Source organism: Otolemur garnettii, unplaced genomic scaffold, assembly GCF_000181295.1.
Source record: "Otolemur garnettii isolate 467f Iridium unplaced genomic scaffold, OtoGar3 scaffold00086, whole genome shotgun sequence".
NCBI lineage: Eukaryota > Metazoa > Chordata > Mammalia > Primates > Galagidae > Otolemur > Otolemur garnettii.
Genome location: NW_003852481.1, coordinates 6,096,064 through 6,105,954, shown reverse-complemented (window position 1 = coordinate 6,105,954; position 9,891 = coordinate 6,096,064).

The window sequence follows — 9,891 nt, the reverse complement described above, 5'->3', positions numbered from 1 at the left end:
TTGTTGTTGTTGTTGTTGTTGTTGTACTTGGCATTGTTGTTTGGCAGGCCCGGGCTGGATTTGAACCCGCCAGCTCCAGTGTATGTGGCTGGCAACCTAGCTGTGATGGAGCCTATTATTAATTTTTTAACATCTCTCCCTGAATGTCCCATCCCCTGCTATGATGGTTACATTGTGTGCCTTTGCAAATTCCATTTTATCCTGGATGTGTTGCTCAGAGGAAGGGACCAAGCTTCAACTCCCTCATAAATTAGAAAACATGACAGCCTGAATCTACTGGTACTGTGGTTTCTCCAGGGGCAAGGATGGTTTGCAAACGATAAAGAGCTCTGCCACATTGTATCTTGTGTCATCCAAGAAACTGCTCTTTTTCTGAATCTCTGAAAATGAAGCCAGGGAGGAAACTCGGGTTTTAGAAATCTTCACCTGCTAAAGCCAGTCAGGATGATTCTTCAACTTGGGTTGAAACAGAGGCAGCCACCAGCAAGCTTTGCAGAGTTAGGGAGGAGGCTGTGGGAGTCAGCGTCTTAGTGATCCTTTGCAAAGAAGGTCTGGGGCCTCTCCCCTTGTAATCAGTGATTTTTCTTACCCTAATGAAACCCAGATGCTTCTGATAAAAAGAATGGCTGGTGTTCAAGCCATTTGCACATTCTGCCTAGAGGTAAAGGGAGAGGAAAAAAGCCCGTGCCCCACATCATTAATTTTAAATATCCTATTTTGTTTTATTTTCGGAATGAAATGGTATGGAACAGTGTAATGAGCAATAGAAATATGGAACCAAGAAGCAATTATATCTTCAAAGGAGCAAAATGAGAGCAAATAAAAGGCCTTGCACAAGTTAGCATACAAACAGGCAGATCAGAACATCATTTACAGAGTCCAAATACATGCCTTTTGGTTATGTCTGTAAATTATCTTCCACAAACATCATGTTCTCTCGCTGGAGACTCATTTCTGAGTTACAATAAAAACTGGATTCCTCAAGAGACCCTCAAACATTTCAAATTCCATTTCAACATTATTGAGTACCTCTGCTCTGTAGCCATTGTGCCGGGCACTAGGGCAGCCAGATGAACTGGCATAACATCTACCTTCAACCCGCTTACAGTCTCGTGAAGGAGACAGAGCTGTATACAAATAACTATTTATAATTTCACGTGTGCTGAAGAACACAGAAGATGGACTATTTACCTAATTCCATTTGAAAAGATAGGGGAAGGCTTTACAAAGAGGTAGACGGGAACGGAAGCCAGGCAGTACAAAACATTTCTTTAAAACTGGTGGTAGAAGATGTGGAAGCCAGGTCTTCAATTATTCTATAAGAAAGAGCCTTGGGAGTGGATGAGAATCAGAATCCAGCTCGCTGTTTAAAGCCTGGGGCTTTGCCAAAGGTCTCTGCAAATAAACTGAGGCTAAGATTGCTCTCATTGAACTTTCAGAACTTTTGTTTTTTTCCAAAGCCAAGTTCTGCTCCTTCTGTCCTTAGCACCTTCAGGGCCTCTGGGTGTGCTTTGAACTAAGCACAACCACCACCAGCCTTTCTGACTCCACTTCCACTTCTCTCTTTGGTCCATATTGGTCCATATGTGGTCCCCATTCTCCACGACGGGGACCATCCTGTCCCCAGCATCCACGTTTCCTTGAGCCACATACTCTATCTACTTTCTCATTCAGACCCAGCCACGTTGAACTCCCCCAGTTCATCCAATGAGCAAGACTCTCTCTGTGTCCGGGTCATTGTTGGGTTTCACCAGGAATGTGGTTCTGCCTCCCCCAACCCTCTGCCTGCAGCAAGAGCCCTGCTAACTCTGCTCATTCTCTCAGTCTCAACAGTCAGGTTTCCCAGGAAATCAGACCCACGCGCCTCTCTACAGGAGCCTTTTCCCACTGGACTTCTTTGCTTGGTTCACTGTCCATCCTTAATGCCCACCAGAATATCATAGACTGATTGTTACTTAAACAAGAACTGTATTTCTCATGGTTCTGGACGCTGGGAGATCATGGTGCAGACAGGTCTGCCATCTGTGAAAAGCCTTCTTGCTGGTCTGCAGAGGGCCGTCTTCTCCTGACGTCCTCACGTAGCAGACAGCAGAGCAAAAGGGCAAGCTCCTGGCTCTCTTTTTATGAGAGTATCCGTCCCTTTAGGAAGGCTCCAAGTTCATGACCCAGATCACTTTCTAAATGCCCCACCTTCTAATACCACCACATTAGGGGTTAGGTTTCGACACGTGAACATTGGCGGGACCAACCATTCCCCAGCACTTGCCACTAGACCATAAGCTCTGAGAGGGTGGGGACCACGCACATCTCACTCACTGTTGCTCTAGCACCTACTATCTGGCACTTAGCAGGTGCTTGTGAGCCCAAAGGAAGAGGAGTGAACAAGTTCAGCTCTGCAGACTTGGGCATTTAGCTCACCCAGCCTATGCATTGATGGAGTTTTTTCATTACTTTAAAGTTACAATGTCCTATTCTCCACCACGACCAGGACCATCCTGTCCCCAGCATCCACGTTTCCTTGAGCCACCTACTCTTCAGATGATTACAAAGTTACTAAGGTGATTAATTTACCCTCCCGCCAGTAGGACCCTCAGTGAACTGTGAAGCAATTGATTCTTTTCAAATGTACTATGTGTACCTAAAAGTCTACAATTACATTTTCTAGAAGGACACTAATACGCTAATTATCTTTTTAATTTTTAAATTATTTACTTATTCATTCACTTATTTATTTATTTATTTTAAGGCACCAAAAGGAAAAGGCAGCTGGTTACTTTAATTCATGAATCATACTTACTGCTTGGGAGCAAGAAACTAAAAAGCACATTGCCTTGGCCAGGAGGCGTTCTGCTTCTTTGACTCATAGTGGGTCTTGTTGGAATTCTTTCTACTCAGCCTTTGAGGTCCAGTTCCAATCCAGCCCTACTATACAGAAGACCACCTTGATTTCTAGAGATAAAGGAGAAAGGAAAAACTTAATATTTCAGGTTAAGCCCTGGAGAGCATCAGTGTCCTGTTTCAGTGTCTGGTTTCCTAGGTTCAGAAACATAATTTGTCGTTGCATCCATGGCTGGTCTTGTCACTGACTTACATTAACCTGACTCATAAGAGACAGAGTCATGACCGGAAGGCAGACTCTTTTCACGTAGGAGGAGTATTTCTTATTTCCAGAATTTGGAATGTTAGGTGTGATCCAGGGCATTCCTATCTTTATATCCCGGGAGGTCAAAGGAAACTGAATATTCTTGAGGTATATTTTATTCTAGGGAATACCCTGATGAAGCAGAAAGAACATGGATTATTATTCCCACTTTTCATAGAAACTGTTGTTTTACTCAAATGTCATGATTTGCTGGGTCTGGGAGCTCTTATTTATAAATTTAGGAGGTTGAGTGAGTCAGAGTTAATTTCATGAACATGATCCTAGTAATCAGTAATCTAAATGGATGTATCACATACGACTTTTTACTGAAAACAGTAGTAACTTCAGGGAGTAAGGCCTTAAAGTGCTAATGTGTGGAGTTCAAACCGAACCACGTGAATATGGGGACGTCGATCTCAACCGCTTTCCCGTTGTCCCTGTCTTTGCTAGGGTTGCCTAGAAACACAATGGAAGACACGTTTTGGAACATGTAACTTACAAAGTGAGTGCTCTTAAGGGAAAACTGGTTGGGGAGGAAGGAGGAAGCCAAGTGATGGTCAAATTTAACCTGGGCCCGATGCATGAGGGGGAGGCAGGAGCACAAGCCGCATTGACAAGTATCCTCCCTCGTAGCAGGAGGACAAGCCTTTTGAATCTCCCTATCAGTTACGGGCTGTGGGCTATTACTGGTGGTAAGGGAGGGGACAGTAGCCTGTAACTTCCCAGACGGACAGCTATGAGCCCTGAGCAGCCAGCTCAGAGCAGCCAGGGCTGGGTGTGCTGACTTGGAAAAGGGGGGGCTTGTGTGTGGCCCTCACTACAGGTGCTACAGCACCCACTAGTATCTCCAATCTTGTGTACCGTCCCCCCACTGCAGACATTTTTGCATCAGCTCTTCTCTCTATCCAGAACCTGTTTCCCTCCTTTTCTCTCAGATGAATCTTACTTAACCTTAGACACCACTTCTTCCAGAAAGCCTTTACCAAGCTTTCAAGGCTAGCCTAGACTTCCCTAGCTTTTCCCAACTACACTGCATCAGACATTAAAGCCACCCACCTTGACCGTGAGTTCCAGGGGGCCAGGGACCATGTGTGCCATCTGTCCCTCTCTATCCAACTCTTAGAACTATCCCTGGCACTCAATAAATGCTTTTTATATGCAGGATACATAATGCTCTTCTGAAGGGTTTAAACTTGAAAAAAGTCAAGTCACAATCACTCCTTGAGCTAAGTCAGGAATACCACAGCAGGTAGGTAAGGAGGGTCCCTGCACTATGCCCCCATTTTCACAGCCTAAGGGAGAGTTTTCAGGAAAAAGTTGTGCTTATGCTAAACAATAACTTGTCTGTTTTACATTTCTGACCACAGCGAACCTTGTCACTGATATTTCTTCCCTTTGCTTTGGGTGCTAGGAGGCTCAGAGCCAGAGCCTCTGGTTAGGTAAGGGTGGTGAATTTTCTAATTTTAAATATGGACCCCAAAGTTTCTTTTAAGGAAGACACCTTGGAGGCTTGAGGGAAGTGAGGTCCCAGGGGTGTGGTCTAAACTTGAAGAAGTAAGGGATGAGGATAGGAATTTGGAAGGGGGTTGGGCAGACAAGGAGGAAGAGGCTGGGGACCAGACAGGGGAGGGCAGAGGGGAGAGGGAAGAACAGCGCGATGAGGGTTCATTGAAGGTGAGTCATATGGAAGTTCCCTAGGAGATTAAGAGCAAGGATGCCAAGTTTTTTAAATTGCTGTGGTCCTAAGCATGAGCCCCTTCCATCATCCCGAAGCTTCAGCAAAGTTTACTGCTGGTATATATGAGGGCCAGTGGGGTTTCAGGATGGGCCTGGTTAGAGGTCCTGTGGACATGACCATGGATCAGCTTGTGCTTGAAGTGAGATGATCCACCCACTAGAACACAAGGCAGGTGGGAGTTCAAACCCGGGAGAAATCCCAGCCACTGCTCCTTGCCCCCAATTCACTGAAAGAGAAGAATTGTGGGTTGTATGAAGAATGAGAACTTGAGGCAAGTTCACTTGCATCGTGGGATTAAGCAGGTGGGACTTGTGTGAAAATTCTATTCTAGCGAATATTGTTCTCTAATTTATAAGTCATTAACCACTGGACCTCATAGATTTTATGCCTATGTCAGCATCCCATCTGACAGTAAAGACCAAGCGAAGAAAGGTAGAATTCCTTGTTCCTATCACAGCCTCGATTTCTTCACCTGTAAGATAGGGGGGCTTTGACTTTTAAATTTGTAAATCTCAGTTCACCAGCACGATTATAAATTCCACAGTGGCAGGGGTCGCGTTCAACAGCCCGGCTTTCTATAGAATTTAACAAATATTAGAGGGTGGTGAGAAGGTGCCAGGAATTGACTCTTGAGAGGTAAAGGGGCAGTAACTGGCAGCTTTTACCTCCTCCTTACAGAAACCCCTTTAGCTACATGTTGACTATGGAGTGCTTCCACCTGTGCCCTTAAAGAGACTGCCAGTCACCGGTGGAAGGTTTCAAAGAGAGCTGCCCCTCCTATTTCTGATCTTGCTAAAGAGCAACCTACCTGCTCTTTCCAGTCCTTGAACTCTCCTTCTGTTTAAGCATTTAAAAACGTCTCGGAAAAGAAGAGAAACAATAACATAGCAGGAGAGAAATTATTTCCTGGTTTTCAACACTGAAGCGAGAGCCAAGGCAACACGAACTCCTAATGACGTGTTGGGAGTTTGAGAGTCAGCCCCAGCCCTTATCTTGAATGCATCAGGCATCATGAAAGCAGAAATTAAAGTTTTTAGCGTCGTAGTTTGGCCAGCAACTATAGCCGTGGAAAGACTTCTTCATGTTTTGAATATTAAAAAACGGGGGTTTGAAAAAGCACAAAAAATTCTTTCCCTCTTTTCAATAAACAGGAAATAGAAGGCGATAGTGAGTTAACTGCATCATCTAATATTTAACATTTCTTATGCTAATCTGGCCAAGAACCTCTGTACAGTTTATTAAAATTTGCATTTTGTGTATAGACCCCAAAGAGAAAATCTTAATATATCTATAGAAATATTTATACATTTTTTTTTGTTGTTGTTTAAGAAAAATACGCTGAATTCTCCTTCCCCTTTCCCTAGCAGCTTCTTAAGTAAAATTTACAAGAGGAAGGACTGTGGAGAGGCTGCTTGTTTTTGGAAGGTTTGACTCAATTTAAATTCCTTCATGTATAATTGGGCAAATTCAGGGAATAGAGGGTTTCAACAAAAGCCACATGCGCCCCCTGCTGGCCATCCGAGGGCCAAGGACGGCGTCTCTATTCAGCGTGAAACTGAATGGCAAGGACAGACTCGGAAAGTCTAAATTACTACTTACATATGGAACAGGTGGTTCAGTGGCTCCACTTATGGCAATGTTTTCATTGTAATAATCTTCCTTAAACATCTCATCCTAGCTCATGATTGTTTTGAACGAAGCTGTTAAGAAAGGGTTGGTTTGTCTCATTTTGGAGGGCTTGGTCAGAAAAGGCAAAAGGTCCTGGCTGGCTGACTTGAAGACCAAAGAATCTAGCAGTGCTAATCAAGTATTGCTTTGTGATCTCTCTGGCAGGGTTGTAAGTCCCACCAGGCGAGAGGCTGTGTCGGGGTCCCACCCAGAGATCAGTGTCTGTTGAGACCTGTGGAAACTGGCGGCGATCAACTGAAGAAATATAAAGTTAGGAGCAATGGTAAAGACACAGACATAGCTCAGGGGTCCATTGTCTGTTGTGGGAATCCAGCAATAGCCCAGAGTGTTTGCTCCACTCTGCTTTTATTGGAATCTATTTGCCCAGAGGGTAAGATGAGGGAAGGGAACAAAGAAGTTAGCAGTTTCTCAGATTGATCCTATCAGTGTTTATTGTTATTATAATTAACCTTAAGGGTGGCCTTTAATAATCTGAAATCTGAGCCTTGTATTGGGAGAGCCTCCTGCTTGAGGTCACACACACAGATTTCTAGGGAGGTGTTAAGCTCTACTAGTTCTTTGTGGAGTAAACCATCTTCAGCATTAATCTCCTCTAAGGGATCGGTGGGGGGGAGGCATTTTCCTCCCATCACCACCACAAAGGATTTTCTTCTGCGATAAGGGATATAAGCTCTTCTGCCCATATCTCAGAGCTCCAGCTACTCCCTTGGTCTCTGCCCCAGGCAAATGCAAATCTCCACAATGGGTATCTGCTTTTGCCTGTTTAAAGGGCAGGAAATGCCCTGGAAGATGTATCTCTTTTTTAGGACTTGTCACAGACTTTTCTATGGCCATTACTCTCCTCAGAGTGCTCACAGACCCAGCAGGGTGTTTGTAAACTGTATGCCCAACAGGCTGGAATTTCAGAAAAGGCAAGAAGCTTGCTGGCCGCAGCTAGCTTAAATGTAAACTAGCTGACTTTTCTTTGTTTTGACTCCCTCAGCTTACTTTTTAGTCTTCCTCTTTTTCTTTTTTGCTTCCCTTTGCCAAGAATGGGCTCTTCAGTCCCCATTCTCCCAGCAAGGCTATGTCATCCTCCACGTGAAATCCTCAGCTCCTGGGCCCACTGCCTCCTATGTCACAGGGATGATAAATATCTATTGAATGAATGAACAAAGAGAGCCTGGATTCCAGGTGCCTGTCCTGCTGACTTTGATTAGGTTATACCTGATCGTTAAGGAAATCTTCATGGATGTGACAATATGTGGTTTAATGGCTGTCCTAGAAGGAGTTAATGACACCAAAGTGATCTAATATCTATCACTTAATGGGTTACGAAATGTGTTCACAGGCATCTCATTTGATCCAATATACTCCAGATATTACCTCTGTTTTCCACATTGGTTCTGAACACAAGAAAGGGGGAATGATGCTCTCGTGGCAATCAAGGGATCAAGCTAAGACTCCGACGTTTTCTGTCCCTCAGCCCTGGACATGCTCTGCCTGCTCCTATCCTGCATAAGATTTGTCACCTCACTTCCCCCCCTAGCAGGCTGGGGCTAAAGTTAGAGGGTGCAGTTATGGCTTTTAAAGCTCAGCCAAAGTACGGAGCATGGTGGCTCACACCTGTCATCCAGCACTCTGGGAGGCTGAGGCGGGTGGATCACCTGAGCTCAGGAGTTGGAGACCCGCCTGAGCAAGAGGGAGACCCTGTCTTTAAAAAACTAGCTGGGTGTTGTGGCAGGCACCTGTAGTCCCAGCTACCGGGGAAGCTGAGGCAAGAGCATCACTATGAGTTTGAGGTTACTATGAGCTATGACACCATGCACTCTACAGAGGGTGACAAAATGAGACTGTCTCAAAAAAATTAATTAATTAAAAAAATAAAGCTCAGCCAAGTATGTCACATCACGGATATCTCCTTTTATTAGTCCTGACAGCCAGCTGATGGGAATTATGAAGCCGGAACGCAGGATACCAAATGGGTTAACAGCCTTTTGAATCATTTTCTTTTCTCCCAGGACATTACACAGGGACTCGCGGCTTTCTGCATCATAAAAGTTTGCTTGGGCAAGACTATTGAACATTTCCCCAGAAAGTGGACCCAAAAAAACCCCGAGCTAGGTCAGCAGTCAAGGAGATTTACAAGTAAGGACCACAGTGACCCCAGTCCTTGTTTGCTCATGACTTGGTTGGTCTGTTTGATTTCAGGAAAAGCAAACAAAAAGCCAGAAGCCAAATGTTTGCTTAGGTCCCGGCCCCACTCAGAGAACACACCTGCCGAGGCCTCTGCTAGAGAGAGGAGTCGTCATTCCTCGTCTTTGCATACGCTGCTCTCCAAATTGCCCTTTTCTTCTCGGTTGCCAAACACACCCCTATTCTGCCTGTAAGACCTAGAGCAAATGCCACCTTTCTTGCCATCCTCCCCCCTACCCTCTGGGCGACTCAGCTCAGAGCCCTCGTCTCACTGTGCTTTAACTGTTTGCGTGTCAGTTTCCCCTGATGACTCGGAGTTCTTTAAGAACAAGGCTAGCCTCTCATTTCTGAAAGAATAATTCTGGCTATCAGAGAGGACTTCCAGAGGCCCAGAGTACAGTCCAGTGGCTTTCAAATTTTTTAAAATCACGACCTACAGGGATAAATAAATGTTATGTCATGACCTAGTAATAAACGTGACAGTGTGTGCAGATGGACAGCTATATAGATGTTCGTAAAGTTGAAACCAAACTTCACAAAGTGAGACCTCCTGAAGTGCTATTCTCTGGGATTTTTGTTTTCTACTTATTCTCTATTATTTTAAAAAATGTTTATTGTGAGTACCATATTGATTTTGTGAAGCCATCAATGAATGGCAACTCGCAGTGTGAAAACCATTAGCGTGGATGACGTTTCATCTGCTGCCCCCTCCCCCCCTGTTTTGATATTCTGTTTGGAGACCTTGAGTGCCTCCAACTGGGGGATGGAGACAGTTTCTTGTTTTGTTTTTGTTGTTTCCTTCTTTTACTGGAGACAACTCTTAACCCAAGAGAAGGTGGAGTTTTGATTGGGGGATACAGCAGGAAAGAGTGATAAGCGTGAAGGCCACAGGGAGGAAACGATATTCTGCCTATTTTGTGTCCAGACAGCTCCTTTCTGGGTGTGAGAACCTTTAATGTCAACTGAATGTTAGAGACTAACCAGCCTGCCCACGGGAAAATTTATACAGATGTTCCTTGACTTAGAATGAGGTCACATCCAAAGAAACCCATCATCTGCTGAAAATATTATAAATCAAAAATAAATTTAATGCATCTAATATACTCCACATCATAGCTTAACCTAGCCGAACTTGAAAGTGCTTAGA